General features: G+C 36.6%; 1 protein-coding gene across 7 annotated transcripts in view; it reads right to left on the reverse strand.

Annotated features, from left to right (window-relative positions):
• Positions 1 to 24,823, reverse strand: part of MECOM (MDS1 and EVI1 complex locus) — a 568,305-nt gene that overhangs the window by 241,183 nt on the left and 302,299 nt on the right. The gene's annotated exons all lie outside the window — the stretch shown is intronic.

Genomic DNA, 24,823 nt, shown 5'->3' on the forward strand with positions numbered 1-24,823 from the left:
GACTCAGCGAGGAAGTGCGATGCGTACTGGGATTTGGATGGCTCCAGAGTCACTGCGTGCATTTACATAGAAACCAGATGGTTGTGGGAAATGTTTCTTTTTATTTAAAAAAATCAATGGATGATTGAGGTGTTTTCTATGGACTCTTATTCTCAAATGGATGAAAAGTGCATATTAAAGGTGAACTACAGGGAAATGGCAACCAAAGTAATCAGGCAGCTCATCACAGTTTAGATCACATATCTAAGGGCAACTCCTTAGAAAGTAACATTTTAGTAGAACCTATGACACTGTCGTGAAGGGTCTGAGGCTTCTATTAATCAGAGAAAGGAGAGGAAGAAGGAAAAAGGAAATCTTGGTCAAGAAACTTTTATGCCCCTTGCCCTTCAAAGACTTACTTTTTATTCCTCTCTGAAAAAAGTAACCACAAGTTTATAAGATGGGATGTTTAAGGGACTTCACTTTTTAATCTCACAATATTAATTCCCTGAAGCTTTGAACTGACAGGCAGCCCAATGTAAATGAGGCAGAACAAGAGTCAGAGCCAGAATTTTTGTTGTACCATGACAAAAAATGTGTTATTAGTGCTCAGTGATTAATGAGCAGGCAAGAAGAAGGGCTCTAACAAGTATAAGATTGTCTTGGTATATGCTTATACGATATCAGGGCACAACACAATCTACTTCACTACATTCTGATATATACACATACACATTTTGTGTATCTGTATCAGAAGAAACATTTTACGTGAATTTTTATTCATATCCAAAAATGCTAAAAAAATTTTGAGTAGATACTCATACATTTGTGAAACGACACATACACACAGTAAACAATACTTATTAATTGATGTATTTTTGGTTACCTATATTATATTTAAATCGTCTTAAGTAATTCAGATTCAGTACCTACTGATGAGTTCGTTTCACTGGCAAAGCAAATTAATCAAATCTATGGTAACCTATGCATGCAATCACAGAGGATAAATTTAGTAAGAAATGCCATTGAAATTCAAACGAGAGGAGAAAAAAAAATTGGCATTAAGGGAAAAGAAAAACTTTTCTTAACAAAAGCAAAAGCATTCTGGAAAAAAATCTAATGTTCTAACCAAAGCATAGCATTCTATTTTATGAAATTTAAATTTACAATATTCTCTTTCTTTATGCCTGACCACTGAAAACATTCGGAAGAACATAAGGGCCTGTTCACAGATTATACATGTTTATGAAGCACAAGTCTAACATCAACTGCTCATCAGGCTTGGTCGAAGCAGAAAAGAAGAAAGCCTGAAGAAAGCTAGGCAGGATGGGGAGGGAAAGGAGGGACAAGAGACACAAAGAGGTAATCCATCAACCACATCGACTGCACCTGTCAAAGCGGCAAACAGCTGGGCTAGGCCAAGCCAACAAGTAACGCAGTCCTTATATTTTAGGAATTAAATAAAGTATAGGATAAATAACGGGACCGCGACATAGTAATTACCCACAGTAGACCCTAGGGAGAAAGGGGAACTTTCATTTGATCAGATGCTTGGCTGAAATCCCTCCCCCAATTTGATCTCTTCTTATTTTAAAGGTTGGATTCCCCCAGATAAAGAGATCTAGTACCAGCCCCACTACCCCCAAACAATGAAAAGTAATTCACCTAATAAATAGAAGTTAAAGAATGTTATTTTCCCGTACTACAGATAGATACAAAATTTTACTTCGTTTATCTTGTTATATGTTAGAAATAATTGTTGCAGTTAAAAAAAAACCACAAAGTCAAAATAAAACAAACAAATAAACCAACAAACCATTTTTATTTGTACTGTTTGGGAAAAAGAAGTTCTACATAATGACTGTGGTCTCCCACGGCTTTTCTTTTCTCTGTTTTTTCCCTCCCTCCCTTCCTTCCTTCCTTCCCTCATTCCTTTTTTCCTTGTTTTCTTTTTTGTTTTTAAAGCCTAAAAGCAAACCCAGTCAGTAGCAATTTAATTTACTCTTTTATACTCTCTAAACCTCGCTTCTGAGTGGTTTTCTTTCTTTCTTTTTTTTTTTTTTTTGCGGTACGCGGGCCTCTCACTGTTGTGGCCTCTCCCATTGCGGAGCACGGGCTCCGGACGCACAGGCTCAGCGGCCATGGCTCACGGGCCCAGCCGCTCCGCGGCATGTGGGATCTTCCCGGACCGGGGCACGAACCCGCGTCCCCTGCATCGGCAGGCAGAATCTCAACCACTGCGCCACCAGGGAAGCCCTGGTTTTCTTTTTTAATAACACCTCTTTAAAAAAAACTTCCTAGAAAGGAATGTGCAAATTTTTGCTGTCTCTTTCCTGCTTTCTCATAGGATTAAATATATAAAGAAGTAGTGTATTGGTTTTATTTAATCCTAATTTACCCAGTCAATTTGCATAACTATTTTTAGTTCTCCTTTGGATTTTCCTCCTTGAGACACCAATATATCATTGCTCTGGAATCAGTTCCACTGCTCAAAGGGAAATTATACAGGAAGAGGTAATACTATTAAGAATTCTATCTTTGTTGATGTACTAATTGGGTCAAAATTAACCAATAAGCAAAATAAGATAAAACAATTGACACAATTTGGTCATTTCATCTATAAAAGTAGTTCTCGGGCTTCCCTGGTGGCGCAGTGGTTGAGAGTCCGCCTGCCAATGCAGGGGACACGGGTTCGTGCCCCGGTCTGGGAGGATCCCGCGTGCCGCGGAGCGGCTGGGCCCGTGAGCCATGGCCGCTGAGCCTGCGCGTCCGGAGCCTGTGCTCCGCAAACGGGAGAGGCCACAACAGTGAGAGGCCCGTGTACCGCAAAAAAAAAAAAAAAAAAAAAGTAGTTCTCAAAGTTGGAGTCATCTAGGAAGCTTTAAAAAGTACCGATGCCTGGACCCCAACCCACCCCCCAAAGATTCCGATTTGATTGATCAGAGTGGACCTTGGGGATCAGAAGCTCTTTAAACTTCCCAGGTGATTCCAATGTGCAGCCAGGAACCACAGATGGAGAACACTGGTTGACGACAAGGAGGAAGCCATTCATTGCAAGAGAGAAAGGGTTGAGGCCAGGAAGGATGCTGATTCTGTACAAATACACTGGGAAGAGAATCAAACATTTCCAACTCATCTATGACTTTCAAAAATTGTTTGTTTAATTAACTGGGTGGGGTGTCAATGGAAGGAAATGACGGGAAAATAAATAATGATTAGGTATCCCTTGGAACCAGTGACCCTCTGAAGGTGGATTTTGAGGACAAAATGAGCCAACTAATGAAGAATATGCAGCTCTTCAGCTAAGGCTGGTGAAGCCATCATCGGGGTCTACCTTTGGAATTTAGTTACAAAACTAACCAAATCTATTTTGACATTGAATTCTGCCTACCGCTAGATTGAACAAGGAGGCTGAAATTGGCCATAGGACAGGACCTCTCAAACACATCAGACAAGCCATGAGAACAAACGAGAGAAAACAGGCACCAAAGAAATTGTACTAGTAAGAAGCTCAGAATTATTTGCCCAGAGCCCAGCGTTTGGGAAGGTGTAGACTAAACTTCACTTTGAATTGGGAAAGATGGCATGTTCTGTATTCCCCCTGCTACTTTTCCTCATGGTAATCTTCCTCCATCCTTTTTCTGAAACAGAATACAACTTTGTCCCCTCTTGATGGCCCTCACTGCTCCTTCAGCATGCCAAAAACAGAGGTGAGCTCAGCATGGGCTTGAAGCTTGGGGAAGATATTTTTATAAAATGGGAAAAGTCTGTTCCAGTGAAAGCAGAGGAGACATTTGAATAATCTATGAGTAAATGTTCAGTAGAAGCACTTGACTTCATCCAGTAAAAGAAGATAACTTCAGAACCTCACGGCTGATGTAACCGGAAATGTTTGAAGTACCTTAATTTTTGTTATGACATACTAGCATCCATTTTCATTATTTAAGTTTCTTTGTTTTAATCCAAAGTAATGTGAAATGACTTGAAGAAGAGGGGTTTAATAATCAGTTTTACTGATAATTCATGCTGGCATTTGATTCACTAGGGTAACATCGCATATTATATACGTATGTATAATGAATTTATTTTAAAAAATAATCTATTTCTATTAAACTATGATTTCATATGACTTCAATCCTTTTATAACAGGAGAAATTTAATTTTGGTGTCCTTATATATTATTTATTACTTAATAATATTTAGAGAAATAAGGCACTGGCAGAATTTATGCAAAATAAGTTTCAGAGAATTTTCTCTTTTTTAGCAGTCAGTCTTGTTAGAATTCAAAATGGCTTTCCTGAATCTGTCTTGGGCATTACTGTTTCTGATCATCGTTTTATATAAAATAGTCATTGTAACCCTCTTTACCCTTTTCACAGAGATGTTAAAATTCCAGTGAAATCACATACTGTTCTGTGTAAGTCACAGGAAGCCATCTTTTCAAAAAATATGACAGAAAGACTTGTAATAACATTTCCTGAGTACAATCTAGGGAGCTTTCAGGGGGACCATATGAAGTCATAGAAGCAGAGCCTCCTATAAAAAGTGAGAAATATTAATAAATACAACGTTTCTCTCTCATCAAATAAAAGCTCACCACAAAGAACTACCTCACAACCTAGAGAGAAAATATCTAATATCTTAAGGCAATTCAATGAAAATGTAAAAAATTACACTGAGGGTGTAGGCTTATACTGAGGGTAAGGTTAGGTCTGGAGAAGCTCAATATAACTCACTTATCAGTGGTTAAAGTAAAATACGTATTTAATATGCATCAGTTGCTGTCCATTTATCTTATGCTTTTAAAAGATTCTCCATTAAAACACTGTATTTCTTCCCTAAAAGTTTTGTGATAGGTTTCTAGCCATTTCCTTTTATTGCTACACAGAAGAGAATGTCTGGGCAGGTGATTTACTTAAATAGATGGCTGCTAAATGAGAATGAACTTTGACTCATTTAAATTAACTCCAATATTTATTGTTGCAAGCTTGACAATGCTCTTGAAAATGATTAAGCATGACCTCTAGAATAAACGAATTTAATAAAAAAAACTAAAAAGGAACGCAACATTCTATTTAAGAGATACCACTATTATTTTGAAATTAGGAACCTGTAAAAGGTTTGACATAGAGTACAACAGAGTAAAATCTGATCAAGAAAAAAAAACTCAGAAACTTTATATAGTTTTACCTAGAGAAATTCAATGCAAGATACTCTGAAAATGACTAGAATGACTACCCCAAAGAGAACAAAGTAGTTGAGTCTTATTTGTAAATTTTAGTGAAAAGGGAGGTGATTTTGTCTTCACATATGATTGCTTCCATGTACAAGATTTATAATCTATAGGGAAAAAATACACATGTAGAACCATTGTTTAATTAAGAATTATTTTAGCCTATAAATTAAATTATATGCCTAAAGGTAGCATAGGGGGAGATACAGAATTCCACCACTGTTCGTGTTTAATCTCTGATACAATATATAATTTTTTTTTTAAGCAAGAAGGAAATTCAGTAATAAAAATAACTTCGATTTCCTTGCTATTGAAGGACATTTCTCTACTGGTACTTCTAATGCCTCTTCGTGATTCACACCAGAATGAGACCTCTCAGACCGATGGCTCAAAAGCTTAAGCTTGGAGGGGATTTCCATTTATTTATCTATTCCACACACACATGCATCCTTTTGCTAGTTTCAAGAACACATTACTTCCATCTTTTTAGCTCAAAATGTCACTATCACAAGAAAAAAAAATTGATGGCACTGATATAAATCCCTAAGGGGGTCATGGTTGCCTGGAATCATTTCTTGTTGCTATATCTGTGTGTGTCTTGTCTTGTAACTAGGAATGCACACTCTCTGTGGACAAAATCCCTGTCTTCTAAATGCCCCCCACTCTGAAGTCCTAGTCAAAATTATGTACTCAGAAGGTGCCCGTGATGTGCTCTTGGAAGAGAATCCTTATAAGACAGCATTGTTAAAACAGGACCCTGCCCCTTGCTTGACCTCCAGCTTTCTACAAGAATGGATGTGAAAAGATGTAGCTGTGTGTCCAAGTGTATTTTTCACATGGTGACTAATGCTTAATAGGACCTCTACTCAGCCATTACAGGAAAATAAAGATGATATCAGCGGCCAACCCTGCATGACAGCCTCTCTGTCCTTTGTGACTGTTTTCAATACTGTTTACCAAAGGAAGACAGGTTTGCAGAAACCCATTCCCTTTGTTAAGAATGCAAGAGAATTCACAGAAGCTGTATATTCGCAAAATGCCTATGTTTAAAACAGAGAGTTTATTTGGTAGCAGTGGCATCAGAGGGTGTCAGTGCTCGGCCACACCAAACAACCTGAGCATCTTCAATGTGCCTCATATTCTCTCCTCATCCAGGGCTCGTCAACAAGCTGTTCCAACTGCCCTTCCCACTTCCTACCACCCTACCCCCAACCCCTTCAACTTCTACTCAGTCTTCAGGCACCAGCTGAAATTTCATTTCCTCCAAGAAGTTCCCCAGATGCCTAAGAAAGGAAGCTCCATCCCACAGCCCCTCCTCCTCACGCAGTGTAATAATTATCGCCCAGTGCCATAACTGCCTGTTGGCTTGTAGGTCTCCTCGCCCTAGACTGTCAACTCCAGAGAGCTGGGCTGCTTTGATCCACACCCACTGGGTCCCAAGTGCCTGGGATGGCAGGCACTTCATGGAGAACTACTGAATTGAAGTGTAAATTGGGCTATGAGACAAGTGGAGTAGTTTTACAACAAAAAAACCTTTTTCAGAGATAGCACTTTTTTTCCTGAATTATTATGGATATTTGGGAAGTGTGTCTATGTTTAGATGTATGTGTGTGTGTGTGTGTGTCTGTTGGAAAGATGGGAGCTTCAAGAAAAGGAGAGGAAAGGGAGAGTGTGAGATGGATGGCAGTCCTCTTTATGGGACTGTGTTCCCACATACAGCATTTCCTTCTGCCATTACACCACCTACTACCTTTGCAGAATCCCTGCCTCTCTCACTAGATTGCAAACACCTAGAAGGTGGGAATGATGCTTTTTTTTTAATCATTGTCCATAGTGTAGTAGCAGATCAGGGTGAGGGCAACAGGAAAACAGGTGTTGAGAGAGAGCTATATTTTCACATTCTCAGAGTAGAAGTTTGGAATCACGTAGGAAGAAATTGGTACGAGAGCTCTGTTTTTATGGCAATCACAACAATTTAGGCCCTGCATTCAATATGATTCCCAGAAAATATTGTATTATATAAATGGAGTAGCTCCAATATCAAATAAATTAGGGTGATTAGGTGAGATAAATGAGACAATGAAGGTTGTGAGCTACATAAACTACCTAAAGCATAGTAGGCATTCAACAAATGTTCATTTCTCTCCCCTATTTAATTATTTGTGTTATGGCCTACCACCTTGGCAGCACTATATACGGGCCCCAAGTGTCATGCGAATCCAGTGCTAAATTAGGGGTCCACACCAAAAGTTTTCAAAAGGAGTTCACTTGGAACTTTTTAGCAATGCAAATTCTTGGGCCCAACCCAGACCTACTAAATCAGAAACCTTTGAAGTGGGGCACAGCCATCTATGTTTAAGCAAGTTCTCAGTGAGACTCTATACAGTTTAAGTTTGAGAACCACTGCTCTACACTAATGGGGGAAATACCTACTTAAAATAGAGGCAAACTATGGAGAACAGTATGGAGGTTCCTTAAAAACTAAAAAAAGAACTACCATACGACCCAGCAATCCCACTACTGGGCATATACCCTGAGAAAACCATAATGCAAAAATAGTCATGTACCACAAGGTTCATTGCAGCTCTATTTACAATAGCCAGGACATGGAAGCAACCTAAGTGTCCATCAACAGATGAATGGATAAAGAAGATGTGGCACATATATACAATGGAATATTACTCAGCCATAAAAAGGAACGAAATTGAGTTATTTGTACTGAGGTGGATGGACCTAGAGTCTGTCATACAGAGTGAAGTAAGTCAGAAAGAGAAAAACAAATACCATATGCTAACATATATATATGGAATCTAAAAAAAAAAAAAAGGTCATGAAGAACCTAGGGGCAAGATGGGAATAAAGATGCAGACCTACTATAGAATGGACTTGAGGACACAGGGAGGGAGAAGGGTAAGCTGGGATGAAGTGAGAGAGCAGCATGGACTTATATACACTACCAATGTAAAATAGATAGCTAGTGGAAGCAGCCGCATAGCACAGGGAGATCAGCTCAGTGCTTTGTGACCACCTAGAGGGGTGGGATAGGGAGGGTGGGAGGGAGGGAGATGCAAGAGGGAAGAGATATGGGGACATATACATATGTATAGCTGATTCACTTTGTTATAAAGCAGAAACTAACACACCATTATAAAGCAATTATACTCCAATAAATATGTTAATAAAATAAAATAAAATAGAGGCAAGTAATCTGGAGGGGAGGCTGAAAGGTATGGAAACAACCACCTTACCTAATTTCTTGCCACTGAAAGTGTGATTCCTGGACCAGCATCATCACATCACCCGGGAGCTTATTAGAAATCCTGGACTTCAGGCCCCATCCCAGACCTACTGAATCAGAAACTGCATTTTAACAAGATCCCCAGGTGATTTGTATGTACATTAAGGTATGTGAAGCACTGGTCTAATGAATATTTTGAGTAGCAGAAGATGAACTGCAGAAGGGAAAAAAATACAAGATGAGTAAAAATTACATTAAAAAATTAAACTAAAATCTCCAATGTCTCTCATACAGAGTGGTTCTGTAGAAAGTAATGGGCATGTTTTATCACAAGCAATTTCTCTAACTAAATGTTACGTTTTTCAGTGTAAGTCAGATATTTGGTGTGGGACGCGGGATCACATAGCATTTTACCCGTGCTTTCCAACAAGAGAGTAAGATGGAAGCGTCAGAACGAGCAGGCCACACTTTAAAGCCCAAGACAAGTGACATGAATCTACTGTGTATTTGTAGCTGGGAAACGTAAACACCGCAAGTGAATTTTAAAATTCTTCATCTTTTGTCCCACATTCCTACATACATGCAACATTTTTCACATATTTAACAAGTAATACTTTTATCACCAGGATTTTGCTATTGATTGCTTCTTTAACAACAAAATGCATCACAAACAAAAATGAATGAAGCTGTCTGAGGAGAAAATTCCATAGTAGCTTTACTGTCAATGCCCATCATAAATAACCATGACATCATAGGAGCCTTATCTACGGGTTGCCGCTACTGATCGATGGCATCACTCTAGTGGTGTAAATAGCTTCTAATGTCCCATCTTCCACCTTCAAATAGGCTCTGATTATTTATGATAGCTGTTAGGTTACAAGTCTGAGCTGTGGTTTGGATTTATTTTCTACTTATAGCTGCTGTGGATTTCAAGTTAGATAGGATTATTTTTTAGTGAAGATGATGAACTGAGATAGAACTGTCATGGAGCGGGGTACACCATCATCTTGTCTGGTTGGTGTCACCATTGGACTATGAATTCTCAGTGCCAGAATGCTTTCAGTATTATCATTGTCAACCAAAAAATATTAACAGATAGCAGTTAATCATTGGTTGTTACAACACGAGAAAGGAAAAAAAAAAATGGATGCAGCTTTCTACACAATTAAAATGTTTTAAACATAGTGTCAGCCTTTTGTTACTAAGTTGTGAAGAAGCGTATCATCTGCACCGTGTGTATTTTATAACAATGAAAGTGTTTCAACTTGAATGTGACAGCTAGAGATGATTTAGGAGGTAAAAGGAAATCCATCACCTCTCGTGCAAGGTATTCTTCATGATCATAAAAGAGACTGACAGATAACTTGGGCAAGAATACATCTTCGCAGAGAGAAATAGATAGGAGCTGTGTCTACATGAAACAGGCAGGTGAAAACAAAAAATCCATCAATTAGCCAGATGTTTTGTCAATATAATAACAAATACTTGAATCATTCTGAACATTAGATAGACATAGTAAGTTATCAAATATGTTTATGAACTAGATCAGAGTGATAGACCATAGTTTCAATTTTTCAGTTTTTTTATCATTATGTAAATAAAGGATGTTTCTTCTGAATTTTCACTTTTATTAGGATTTGACCAATTCATTATTTGAATCTCCTCTACTTTGAGCCATTCTTTCTCTGAGAAAATTGTGCTAAAAATATAAGTTCTCAAAAAACAAGGGGAAAGGTTTTCACCATGCAAAACAGCATGTGGTGAATACCCTACAGCTATATTCTTTATGTGTTTTTCCAAGATAAATTGAAAAGCAAACTCAATAGTTACGAAACTATTTAAAAATCTCATATTTCCATATTTATCCTATCTTATGATTCATCAGTTAGCCAAGCTTCTAACGAAATATAGATAATATTTAAACATCTGTTACAGCAAAATTTCCTTTCCTACTAAATTTTGGGTTATTTTATATGATTTTTAATTACACAGAAAATAACTGCTGTATTTGACATTTTCCATAGTTTTTAATCTGTATAAAAAAATCACCAGAAATCAGTTTGCTCCTTACAACATTTTGCAAACCTATTAATAGTAAGAGCACATCTCAACTTAATCACTGCCAAGCAAAGTAACCACCTATTGAAAAATGCTCTAACTCTACAAAATTATGAAATTATTACTATAAGCAATCCATCTTTCCGTATTACTTATAGAATTTTCACCAGGTCAATTGCATATTGCTCTTATAAAGTTATTTTTAGGACTACTCTATATGTTTAAACATATATATTTTTTAAATGGAAATATATATATTTTAATGGCGATAAAGCAACTGCTTTATGATACATAAAATGAAAACAGAGGGTTCCCCTCCAATAATTGTTGTCCTTACATGAATATTGTGATAATTCTTTAACGCTAGAATATTTCCCTTTCTAATGGTAGTTATTTAAATATTCCTTCCCAATATGCTTTGCACTGCTAAAAGTCTTCAGTAAACTGAAAATCTCAATAGAAAGTGGGAATGTGGCCGCTAGGAGCTGACAATAGCTGTTTTGTCACATCTAGGCCCTGGTAGTTACTCAGGAAGTGGGGATTCGTCCAGCCAGCTGATGCCAGGGGAGGATGATTTATTGCCTGGTGTCCTCAGTGGCAATTGGACCCTTTCCCACTGTCAGTCACAACTTTCAAAGATCGTGTCCTAAAGAAGAGGTTCCCCTCCGTTCTAAAGAGGTAACAATGCTTGTCATAAAGTGTCTTTTAGCAGAGGGAAACGGGTATGAAAATGGGCAAAGAAAGGGAACAATCAGAAGAGGAGAGAAGATGGATGTTCTGTAACCTTTTCTCAGAGACCCATTTCTTCTACTTTTTCTCCTGTCTTTAGCAGGTTTTTGTTTTGGCTGATGACAATGCGTAATAGCCTGATAAATTGATTCTGTGAGTCCTTTTTCTCACCTCTTGAGAAGACACTAACTCGTTGGGACTTCAGAGGGCTCGCAGAGGCAGGAGACAACAATTAGTTTGTTGAAGACATCAGAAAGTAGCTTCCGAGTTTTGCCAAGAGAAATTCTTACTGACAGATCAGTGCTGACAATGTTGGCAGCTGCCTGAAAAGTACAGCGAGCGGCTCCAGCATCTTAGGGTCCAAGGAGGAAGGCCACTGCACGTTAACTCTACACTCGGCTCTGTCCTCGGAGCTGTGAATTCTTCCTGACCCACCAGAATTAAAAGGGAATGGTATTACCAAAAAAAAGTCTAAGAGCTGAATTCTACAAAACCTTTTGTTAAATATCTTCTTTAATAGCTAAACAAACAGAAAATTAAACCTTAGTACTGCTGTTCATTTACATTTAAATCAGTGCCTAAAGAAATCTCTGTAACTGTTTTCAAAACCTTTTACATGCTGCACAATTTCAAATTTACTTTTCCATATGTAAAAATATACGCTGCTTGGCACTCAACTCTTTAGGACATATTAATTTCAATAAATCTTTTTAAGGGACCAACTTGACATATGTTAAAGAGATAAAATACTCTGGTGTGAACATACTTAAATTAGTCAAGCACTTTGCAGTACCATCCTTGAAATTATTAAACATTATTAACATTCAGATTTACTGCCTAAAACCTTTGCTTTAAAATTACTGAATGAGGGGCTCAAAGTGTTGCTTTTCAAATGCAAAATAACCTAACTTTTCTAACTTGAAGACATAAAATTGGCAATTTCTTGGAAACTCTGAAACTAATATAAAGGCTCATTACATTTTGCTAAATGTTATAAATATTAGTATTTCCCCCTTGGCATGAAAAAAATCAAAGGATTGATCTTTGTAACGCATAAAAGCAAAATTTTACGTTCTGGTAGCCTTGTAACTATTTACTTTTAAAGCTGTATAATTTGGAATACTATACTCTGCGTGTGTGTGCGAACGTGTGTGTCTATAGCATGTTGATTACATATGTGTGTTTTTGTGTAAAACTATCACTTTAGACTTAATGCCCTAGAAGTTGTAATATAGCAAGATGTTTTTCCAGGCATTTAATCTTTCAGAATGTTTCCCAGATAAACACAGAGCTAAACGTAAAACTTCTCTATATTGTGAAGAAAGCTATGCGTGTTTCTCATATTTCTGACAAAAAAATATGAAGTGCCCAAGTTAGACAAACACTGGGAGGTGTAAATGGGGTGATCTTACATATTCTGCAGTGAAGAGTTCCAGGGAAAACCCTGAGAGTAAAGAAGCCTGAATTCTAGACTTTGTTTTGCCACCAGCTAGCCAATGACCTTGAGCCTCTCTGGGCCCGCTTTCCTCATCAGTAAAACAAAGGGTTAATCAGGATGTTCTCTCAAAGGACTCTTTCAGGAGACCTAAAGTTATAGGATCATTATCTATGCTTTGAAACTACTGACTTCACAGGCTCACTCAGCATAATCGATGAGTTTAGCCAGAATGAGGTCTCTCAAAGACAAAAACCATTGCATATGTGAATGGCCAACGGCACTTTCTGAAATTTGAGGAGCAATTATGAAGATTTGGGGGCACCCAGTTTTTGATTTCTGGTGGACCTTCTTCCTCTCAGCTTTTGGCCCCTTCACCTGTATTAAAGGATGGATGGAAGAAGAGCAAGAGAGGGGAAACTCATATCACAGACTGTGCTGCTGATGTGCTACACAATAAAACTTGGCAGGAATGAGGTGAGAATTTGGAACTGAAATCAGATTGAGCAGTTCGTCTAGAGTTTATCCCTGTGACTACTGCTGACGTTATCACAGTATTAATAAGGCCGTTAGGGAATAAATGCATTTAACAGTTAATGTTAACGCCACAGAAATAAATTATATGGTCAAATTGTTCGTTCAATGTATTAATCCAGTTGTAAGGGACCTGCATCATGGCAATAATTGCACTGTCATTTCAAAGCCTTTAAAAGCAAATCTATCCAACTTATATCAGCTTGACTTATACCTTCCCAGCAGCAGTACGTTAGTACTGAATAACAAATAGACGATAAAAGATAGCTTCTGATGTATTTGTAAAGTAGTTTGAAAGCCTTTTGCATTTTTGACCCAACGGAGAGTTTAAAGGTTAGGAAGAAAAAAAGAATCATAGCACAACAGGTTTTTTCCCATTTTACTTTCTGAACCAAACTCTGCAATTCACTCACTTTCTGTAACTTCATAATATTTGACACAAATATTGCCATAGACAAAACCAGCACTTCAATCACAACAGTGAACAGAGTTCTACTGGGTAACAAAAACTCCTTGGCACAACTGGAGACTTTTAAAATTCAAGCACTCTAAACTTAGCAGCCCCCCTGAGAGGCACAAATTGAGAGAGATTAATTCTGTGCCCCTGCACCCCTCATTACCAGGAGAGCTGAAGTAGGTCAAATGCAAGTTAATCTCCTGAATTCCACGTTTGCACATGGATGTTAGGACATCCATTACTGCATCCTGGCTAATGTCTTTAAGCTACATGCATGCAAAATTAATAAACAGTGTGCCCAGCCAATATGAAACATAAATACAAGGAAATGCCTTGAAGTGAATTTCGGTAATAACATCACACGATACAGTAACTAAGGAAACATATAAACACATGTTACCCCAGGTCTATCTAGAGCCAACATGGGGAAAACAATGAAAACCAATTGCCTAAGTGCTGAATTTTTCCCTAATAAACCATAACACACAGATGAAGAAATGTTAGTCAACCTAAATATCTAACTTCTAATATGATCTGCCTCTACCCCCCATTTGAAAAAGCAAGGCAAATTGCTCATGTGGAGGGGGATGAAGTTTTAAGCGAAGCAAGACTGCCATCACTCTGTGAAGGTACAATGTTTTCCATTCTTTAGGGGAGGAAAAAAAAAAACAACAGGCGTACATGTCAGCACGAGGCTAGTAAAATCAGGACTCTGCTTGTCCAGAAGGCCTCATAACAACCTAATTGCCTTACCTCTCTCAGCCTGCAGCCAGGTCAGACCACTCCTCTTCTATTTTCATTATTGACTGCATATTTTCAGGAGTGATAAATGCTGTAATTTCTTTGTAAAATCAAATGAGCCATTATCTTGCGTTTTGGAGAGCTCTGGTTTTGCAAACACTTTCACATTCTAACTTATTCCATAAGCTCATCGCAATAACCCGAGGTTAGGAGGATTCAATAGGAAATATTACCCTGGGTACAATAGTGGGAAGTATCTTAAATTAATTAAATTATCAAATGAATAACCAGAGGATCTGACTCCTACTCCTATCTCTGCCACTCAGTAGATATGTGACCATGAAAAAGTCATTTTATCTTAACAAGCACAGAAAAAAAATGTTCACTTAAATGACAGTTTAAGAAATAAAATAATGCAAATGGCCCTTAACTACATGGAAAAAAATGCTTAACCTCACTCTCAGAATAAGAGAAATGTACATTAAAAATACACTGAAATATCATCTTTTACCTATGATTGGAAAAGGTCAAACAGTTTGGTTATACACCACGTTGGTACGTAAGAGTGGGCAAATAGGCACTTTCATACACTGTTGTTGGGAAGGTTGGTTAGTACAGCTCTGGAAAATTTGCAAAACCTGAAATAATTATAAAAGCACATACCCTTCGACTCATCTTGTTTACTTCTAGAAATTTATTCTATAGATATTCTTCCACAGCTCCCAAATGCTCCATGTACAAAGTTATTCATTTAGCATTGTTTGAAATAGTAAATGATAATGATACTAAATTATAGTACACACATTCAATAGAATACTATACAACAAGTAAAAAAGAATGAACAGGTTCTTTATATATTGATATGGGAGGATCTGAAAGATAAATAGTAGAGTGAGAAAAAAGCAAACTGCAGAATGGTGTATTTAGCATATAATACTTGTGTAGAAGAGAAAAACAAAGAATATGCATTTGCTTCTATATGCTATCATATACCCAGAAAGATAGACAAGAAGAGCATTGGTTGTGCCTCTGGGAAGGAGGTGGGATGATGGGAGACGGGTGTGTTCAGTTAATTAAATAAATATTTTAAAGAATTAAGTAGATATCTATATACTTATATAGATAGCTACAGAGACATAAAGATCTCCAAAATATTACTACAAAAATAAAACAGATAAATGAATGTATAGGTACACATTGCACACACAAAAAGATTTCTGTCCACAAACATACGATGCATGTGTGTGTATGTATGTGTGTGTGTGTGTGTATAGACATAGGTTTTCATGTAAACTTTTTAGAATGATATGCAAGAAAGTGCTGAAACTGAGCAGAAACAAGGCGTACTTACACACTGCTTGAATTTTACTATGTGCATGTGTTTCTTTCATAATCGTACTAACTATAAATAAAAGACAAAAGTAAGGAAGGGTCAAATTAATTGAAAGATATCCACAAGGTAAGCTATCTACCCTTAAATGGGATGAGGTGGCCCATAATAAAAGGATTCTGTTCTTCCTACCGTCCCACCTTCCTTCTTGTAATTCAAATGTAGATGAGTGTATTTTGGAAAAGAAAATTTCAATTAGAAATTCTGTGTGGATGACAGGCCCCTGAAAACAGACGAGCAAGAGCTCAGGGAATGGATTTGTCTGGTTCGCCACATAAATGCCCAATAAATATGTGTTGACTGACTGACAGGCCCAATTGCTAAGCATGCTACAGAATATGTGCAAAATAGCCTACTGGAGCAGTCTGCCATCACATGAAGACATTTGATTCCAACAGGCTAGAATTTAATTGGAAAAATATGGGAAGGACAGGATGGCAAGACCATTCTAACAAAGTCCTCTAAAAATGGACGACTATTTCTTTTTGCTTATCTACAGGGCATCTTCCCGGCAAGACACTGAGCTTCAAAAACACATTTCTACCAACAGAAATAATTCTACTTCATATGTTTTGCCAGAGTTCCCTGGGAAAGCCATGATAGGTAACGTGAGAACAAAGAAAGATGGGAATACTGCAGGTCTGTCTATGTGCACACACATGTGCATAAGGACCAGATGAGGTGAATGCTCCTAGAAAAATTATGATGTTTTATCCACTGAAGTAAAAAGAGGCTGTTTCTGGGTGTGGAGTGTGAAAAACAGTCTCACTACTTTATAGTCACACTTCATAACGTAACCCTGTAACACCTACTGACCCAAGATCTCCAAGAAAGGGAGTGTTAATTCTACTGCACTTATGGGAAATTTGAGGAATACGTAGCCAAGATCCACCAGCCCTGAGGTTCTTACTCCTAGCCTTAAACACAATCTTTCCTTCTATATCTGCGGATGTGTAGAATAGATTCACATCTTTTCATTAGATTCTGTCTTCTTCTGTGGGGACTAAGAGAACAAAGCAGTCCTTTTAAGGTGAATGTTACCAAGTATGAATGTAATTGCTATTATTTATTTCATAGAATAAGTAAACATTTTATACGTAGACTCCCGTGCAGACATCCAAAAATTAAAAATGAATTTTTCAACTCAAATTTTAATACCTTCTCTATATTGATGGCTAAGACCTTTTCTTTGCAATCATTTCAAAAATAACATTTCTTCTTTAAAAGATTTTAGTCAAATAATTATGTAGAACAGAACAAACATTTCCAATGGACTGAGCCATTACCCGCTATATACTGCTGTTTAAGTCTACCTCCCCTCCCTTCTGTGTCATATTCAGAGCATTTTTATTTTTCAAACATTGACCTGTTTTACTGCTTGCTCGGTTAAGGCTGTGAGTGGCTGTTAACCACTTCTCTAAAGACTTCAGGAGACTGACCAACAGTAGAATTGCATTTTTTACATCAATATAAAGTCATGTTCCCCCCCACTCCCCCTCCCCCCCGGCCCCCTTCCTGCTCTCCCCCATGCATGTGTTTTTCTCCCTCACTTCTTAGGCGCATTTGGTAACAATCAGGCTTTTATTTTAAGGAGCCCTAAGATAAGGTATCTGTGAGCGCCACACTTGGAGTAATTGATCACATTTGTTTCCTGTTCGTAGGGTAGACTCCTCACTCTTGCTCTTTTTTTAAAAAACTTGGCATGTTTCTCATTACCCTCCGCCTTGTTAGCCTAGTAGAAATTTTCTACTGTGGAGAGTGAAAACAGGACGATACTATTACAAACCCCATCTAGTCGGTGACAGCAGCCCTTCTCTTTCTTGGGGAACTTCTGGCCACTTCACGCTTTAGCGGGGAGCCCTCCTATGGCTGCAGATATGCACGCCTGTAACTGAGGGAGAGGCTCCCTGACATCCGCCTGGTGTTGGCATGTTTAATTTTCACACTGTGCTGATTCATACCGAGACTGTTCCCCAGGATGACAACATTGTTATCATATGACTCAAACCTCCCCACCTCATTTCATTTGGAAATGTTAGCTCAGGTTCAATAAGTGTCAGCTGCCAGTTCTGTATAAGAAGACCTGTATCTTTCCCGTTTATGCTTTCCAGATAAATTGTAATCAGTAGCATTTTATTGACCCTGTCAGGTGGGGCTTAATTTCAGATATTGTCTAAGGAAAGAAAAATGCAGAAATCTGAACAATCAAGTTCTCTCTTTTGTGTCCGTGGGCCAATGAATAAGAAGCCGGGCCTCGGTCATTTTCCTATCATGGCTTCAATCACAACAAAGCAAAAATGCTAGTAACTCTGTAAAATGAAAAGAAAGACCTGGCTTTATTTCCTTCTTTAGGATTGAGAGAATATCAAAATAAATGATCTATAATGGCTAAGATTAATGTATTTACTTACAATATGAATATTTATTTATAAAAATATGATAGATCCTAATAAAGTGATATGCAGTTCACGCAAGAAATCTTAACAAATAATCCTTTACCTGAGTAGTACTCCTTCAACATTCAACGTTTCAAGACTATCTTCTTAACTACCGCCAGCCAGTTTTGTCTGGTTGGTTGGTTGGTTGGTTGACTTTTTTGTTTAATTGTTCTCCTAGTGCTTCACCATATTTTGGCGCCTTTGCATAAATAGTCAGCAAAAGCAGCATATTTCCATAGAATTCAAAATAAAATTCAAGAGGAGACTGGGAATCTGGTCTAAGCCCTACTCCCCAAAGTAGTTAGGTGACCTTGGGCAAGTAGCTGACCCTTCCTGACCCCCAGTGTCCTCATTTATAAGATGAGTGGGCTGGGCCAGATGCCCTTCACAGTGGCTTTCAGTGCTCACACTCTGTGATAACTAACATTGACCTGAAAGTCATCATGAAAGATTGAGCCCTCAAGAAATTCTAAGACTGTGTTGAATAGAGTAGCTGCTAGCCACACATAACTACTAAGCACTTGAGATGTGGCTAGTCCAAATTAAGGTGTGTTGTAAATATACACACCAGATTTCAAAGACTTTAGTGTCAAAACAGTAAAATACCTCAGTAATAATTCTTATATTATTTTACGTTTCGAAATGATAATATTTTAGATTTATTGGTTGAATAAACCATATTATTAAACTGAATTAGACCTGGTTCTTTTTTACTTTTTATAAATGCAACTATGAGAACATTTTAAATTACATATAAGGCTCATGGTATATATCTATTGGACAATAATGTAAATAAGAGGCCTGTGACTCTGTTTACGACAGATATAGGTTTAAAATGGAAAGAATCTGAAATATTTCATTTATTGGGTGTTTGTAATAATAAAAGAGCAATCGCTTGTTCTCTGGATAAAAATATACAGGTCAAAGCTGCACTGGAACACCCATGCTACTCGATAAAGAACATTAAATGTTAAAAAGCATGTTTCTTAAGATTACAGTACTAGTCATCAACGTATATAACTTAAATAGTCAAATTGCCCCAAACTCATAACTTAATTTTCTCATCTAACTAGTCTGACATTCCCAAACACTTGAATTCTTTGCTAATTTTTCCCTCTACAACATTAGTAAAAAATTATAAATACATTAATGAAAGATCACAGCTAACTAAATGATTATAAATTATCTTTTGTTTCTTTAGATAGATGTTTCCACTTTATCTTGAAAATCCCTTTATTTGAGAACTTCTGAAGCACCGTGGCTAAAGACCAAATTTTTACAATGGTAAATACCTAGATAATTTAGATTATTAAGGAAAAACTCAAGTTTCAGCCACATAAAAATGTACGCACATCTGTATGATCGACATTTTGGTAAGTAGCGGTCATTTTGTGTTAAAAACAATAAATCTGGGCCATACTATATTTATAAAATTGTGTATCTTTCTAGTAGGTACAGATACAGAATAAATGCTCATTATATTAACAGTGAAACCTAGCCCTTAAATGAAGCATTATCTATCCTACACTAAAGTAAATCCAGTTATTATGTGAAAGGAATAATCCGTAGCACACAGAAAAATTAGCAAGAAATTATAGTTACAAAGATGATAAATGTCATTTTCTCTCTCCAAGATTAAATGTTTTCCTTATAAAAATATGCAATCTTATTTTTACCATCCTCTTTTTCAACTATTTGCATCTTTGTCCATCCCCAGAACCTGACACCTTGTCAACTATCACAGGTAAAAGCTTTTGAAGATCTACTGCTACTCTTGTCCTAATAAGGTCACTGACCTTTCAGGCTCAACTCCGGCCCGCCCCCTTCTTCATTTCCTCTCCTATCATTAGTCTGAAATGGCATCAACTACCTCTCAATTTTCCTCATCCCTTCAATGCTCCACCTCTTTAGTCCAAATTCACCTAATTAGGAACTTAATTTCCTTTTTTTCCTGATTGAGGAATTGATAACAGACAGATCCCATTCATCTCTGAATCACAGAAAATTGCATTGATGATCTCTTATTAAGGAATGCTAAGCATTTATTCTAGAAACTGTTTTCTGGAGGCCAAGGTTTTCCAAAGAGTATACTTTTCCAACCACAGAACTAAGCAAAAGTAAGTGTTGCTTTCATTTTATTTTTTAAACTAAAATGGGAAGAGGAGAATCATTCGAATCTGATAAATTTTACATTTATTCTATATTTCATTTTACATAGTCATAATTACTTATATTTAAAACAAGTAGATTGTCCTGTATGGTGGCAAATAATTGAGTTCTACTAGATTACCAGACAGGATTTAAAGAGACAGATATATCTCAGAAGGTTAAGTTAATAATTCCTTGAAGCTGGGTATTTTTGGAAAAATTATACAAAAAATTTTTTACACCAGGAATGATACATGTGGGCTAGATGTCTGCAACAAAATAGGGGTCACATATTAAAGCAACTATTTAGGTAATCAGCTAACTTTACTATGAAATTATCTCCTTGACTCTGACAGTGATAGTTTAACTGTAGAGTTTTCTACTTAACTCAAAGCATATACATGAAAATATTTCTTGTATTTTTTCCCCAAAGCATCCTGTGGCCTTAAAAATTGGTGGTAGAAGAAAAACCAATCCAACAATGTTATTCCACTACTCAACTGAAACTTTTAATGTCTAATTTCAAGTCCTAATCATTCAAGGAATGAAAAGATCATCAACATCATTATAAACCTTGGAACTGACCATCAAAATAAATAGCATAAATAGCAAAGACAAGCCAGCTTCATTTTATCCAATAGGAATTTGAGCCCTACAGTACACTCTGCCACAGGGCATCAGCACAAATCATTTCATCAACATATATCTTATGACAAATCTACTCAATGCAGAAGAGAATTAGTGAAATAGCTGACTTGAGGAGAGAATGCAATTTCTTTAAGGAAAAGAAAAAGTCCCTTTCAAGCATATGTCTCATTGCTTTCTGCTTTCTTTGGTGGGCATTTGAACTGAATGAGGGTTAGAGCTTTGCTATCTGGACCAAAACTGTGCTAACATGATTTAGACTCTCCTGGCAAAAGGGAAGTTGATTTTAAATTTTTCCAAGAAGTCAAAATTTATTCTTATAAAGATAAAAGTTACCAAAACAAGTTGTTGAAACATTGCTCATTTTCTTCCTCATTGAATGATTCATACTACATAAGGCTATAGCATGTACAAAGGATTTGGCTATTTTATAAGAGATAGCCATTGCTAAAATCACCTCAAATTCAGTTATCTGAAAAAAAATTTCTAGGAAAATAAAACAGAAAGTAAGATCAAAAGCACTTTTCAAAGACAAAATTAAGTTAATAAACTACCTCATCAATTTCAGAAAATAACAAACTATTTTTGCCTGAAAATATAATTGCTTATATCAGAAAAATCATTAATAGTTAATTGTTTAAGTGGAAAATTTACTCTAGCGAAGACTAAAGAATTTGAATTCTGACTATCGTGGAGCTCTACGTAAAAACATTTCTAAATGGAAAAAAAGAAAGATCAGTTTTATAAAGTTGCCATATATTTCGTTTTCAGCTTCATCTCCTGATGCTACTCTAAATTAATCCTAAATAAATAAATGTAAATAACTAAGTGAAATTCAGAATCTTATCCAGGAAGCAGCAGTATTACAAAATCATTCAAACCAGCTAGGTTATATGGATGAAATATTAGTTGGAGAAGGAAAGAAGTAAAGAATTAAAACCTAATAATGTCTTCTAAACACGTGAAAGATAACCTTATTTCCTTCTTGTATATGTATCTTAAAGACTTGTATTTCTACAAACCAATTACTGTCCTGACACAAAACCTCATATACAACTATATAAATTCTGTAACTGGACATATTAGTAAAGCTAGTTAGAATTTATTATAATATGACTATAAAATTTTTCTCAAAATATTCAAATGATACAGCATTTGACCCTAATTCTTCTATTAATAAGGAGGATACTTTTTTTTATAATATATGGGACAAGGATTAAATTTTTTAAGGAAACGAGAGAATATTTGTTCAGTTTTACAGCTAACTGGTAGATTTCACGTAGCCGAAATCTTTTATCGTTTCTTTCCTTTCTACTTTGTAAACCCACTTAAGGTTATTATATAATGACCTGAGTAATGAAGTCCTGAAGATTTTTCCATTGAGAATGGAATTAATCCCAATGGACTGAGAGGTTTTTTGTAAATAATCAAAATAGTGTTAAGAAAAAATTAAAAGAAGATGTTATGGCATTTTTAATCCTAATACCAAAAATATCAAACCTAGTAAATAAGATCATATTCACATGTTTTTGACACTCGCTGACAATAATCCCAGAAAAATTTGCCATCCCCCCAGACTGCCCAAGGACACATTAACTCTCAGAAACCTCATGCCTAGCGATTTCCCCCCTTATTCCAAACAACTGATCATTATTTCTCCTCCAAAGCTGCCAGAAATTCCTCACTGCCCATAAAGCTTAATTTACTAATTCATAATATTTCCATATTTTTGGATTAAGCTACCTTCACAAGACACAAAAGAATATATTTTCCAAAAATTGGCGGTTTCTGTTTCTCTTTTTGTAGTTTAGTGTGGTCATATTATCCACGTGTTAAATCCTAGCCTAGACTTTAACTTGTATATTGGAAATACTATATAGCTGTACCCCTAGGAAATGTGCGCAAAATTTAAAAGAATTCAAATTTTATGGCTAAATCCTAGAAGACTGAGAAGAGGTAGAATGCCAGGAATGTTGCTAGAATCTCAGAATGTCAGGCCAAGTGAATGGTCGCCATGAAAATACAGCTGATATGTCTGCGTGGGCATATGTTTGTTCGGTCTTTTTCTCCCCTTCCCGACCTGGGGCTTCAGCTTTAGGTCATTCTGCAAACAAGCCCCAGGAGACACACAATTACACTCCCCTGGAGACTGACCCCTTAGAGTGCCCACCTGTAGCCAAACACAGATAGCATCCCGGAGCAATGAATTAGCACTCTAAGCTGATTAGAGCAGCTCTGCACAACTCTATTTTATTGACACAATGAAGAGAGGACAGAAAAGGGCCTGAAATGAGAAAATCATTTCCATGCTGACTGAATTAAAAGAACAAAAGAGCTCCTTGCAGTTGCAGCATTCAATTTGTCGGGGAAAAAGGAAGCCACTTAATGGCTCACAATAGATCTGAGTAGACAGATGAAATTTAAAACTTCAGCATGAGTACGATTAGCAGCGCAACATATTCTAAATCATTTCCTCCATATGCATAATTTCATTTGATTATTTAGTTCTCAGTTTTACAAAAACACTGAGCTAGATGTTACCTTCAAAATGCCTTGACTTTTCATTTTTCAAAATCACAGAATGGTTTCTCATTGTATGTTAATGTCCTCGGTGACAATGTAAATTGAACAAAACAAGCGTGGCTCGTGTTTTCCTTTCGCCTTTAATTTCCAAAAGTGAACGTATAAACAGAGGTTAATTTGTGGAAACTAGGATTGCAAAGTAATCTTCTACCAAATAATTTGCAATTTGAAGTCAAATAAATTACATGCAACAGATGCCCTTCCACATGGGGTAAAAGGCAACCCATTATTGCACCCAGAGGCTACAAATAAACTCCACCATGTTAAACTCAAATGTCAATACTGATGTCTTCCTTAGTTTAAAAGGTATCATTAATATCACTAAAAGCAATATAGTTAAAACTTCAGTTTCCAAATGTATGGTCTTTATTTAATTTTGCTCAGTTAATTATACTTTTGCTTGTTCTGACTTCTAAATTCTTGAGTTAAATTGAATCTGAAATTGATGTCAAAATGATCACTTAATAAGCAAGACTTATCTTTAGATATAAATATGTTACAGCACTGAAAATGCTCTAGAATTCCTCTTTACTGTTTTTTTATTTTCCAAACTTATAAAAATAAAATCTAAATGTCTAAACCATATACGAAAAACAGAATTTTTTTTCCTGAATGACTCGAAAGTTTGTTTTCAATGGAGATTTTTCTCTTGCCGGTGTTAATTTTCAGGGTTTAAAAATAAAAAGAGTGGAAGCAAAGATCCTAGATTTTGGTTAAGCTCACATTTTCATTTTCTACGCCTAAACTCCTGTTAATAAAGGCTTTTTGGTTAGAGTGGTCCTTCAGATTTTTAACCTCTCATCTTGGCTCCTAATTTAAATGAAGAAAATTCAGTCTTTCTGATGGTGAAACATCCTTTGCCAAAGTGTTGAGGTGCAATGTAAATTGAACAAAAAATTACAGAACTAGTTGAAAGAGAAAAAATTACTCTGAGATACCTTGGGATTCGATATTTGGGGTGCATTAGTACTTAATTTGCTAAGTGAAATTTTCCTGGAGGAAAACCCAAGGTAGTGTAAGGATGATGAAAGCACAAGTGATCTCCCCAACAGCTTCCATTCTCTTGACTAAATGAGGTAAGGGTTTTTTTATATAAAGAGAAACTATAAAGCTTGTGGATATTTTAACAAAATCAACATAGTGTAACTTTGCTGACAGCTTGTCACATTTCACTGACTGTCTGTCTGGGGTACCGTGATAACATCTGCATTCACT

The sequence above is a fragment of the Orcinus orca genome, chromosome 5 (assembly GCF_937001465.1).
Source record: "Orcinus orca chromosome 5, mOrcOrc1.1, whole genome shotgun sequence".
Lineage (NCBI taxonomy): Eukaryota > Metazoa > Chordata > Mammalia > Artiodactyla > Delphinidae > Orcinus > Orcinus orca.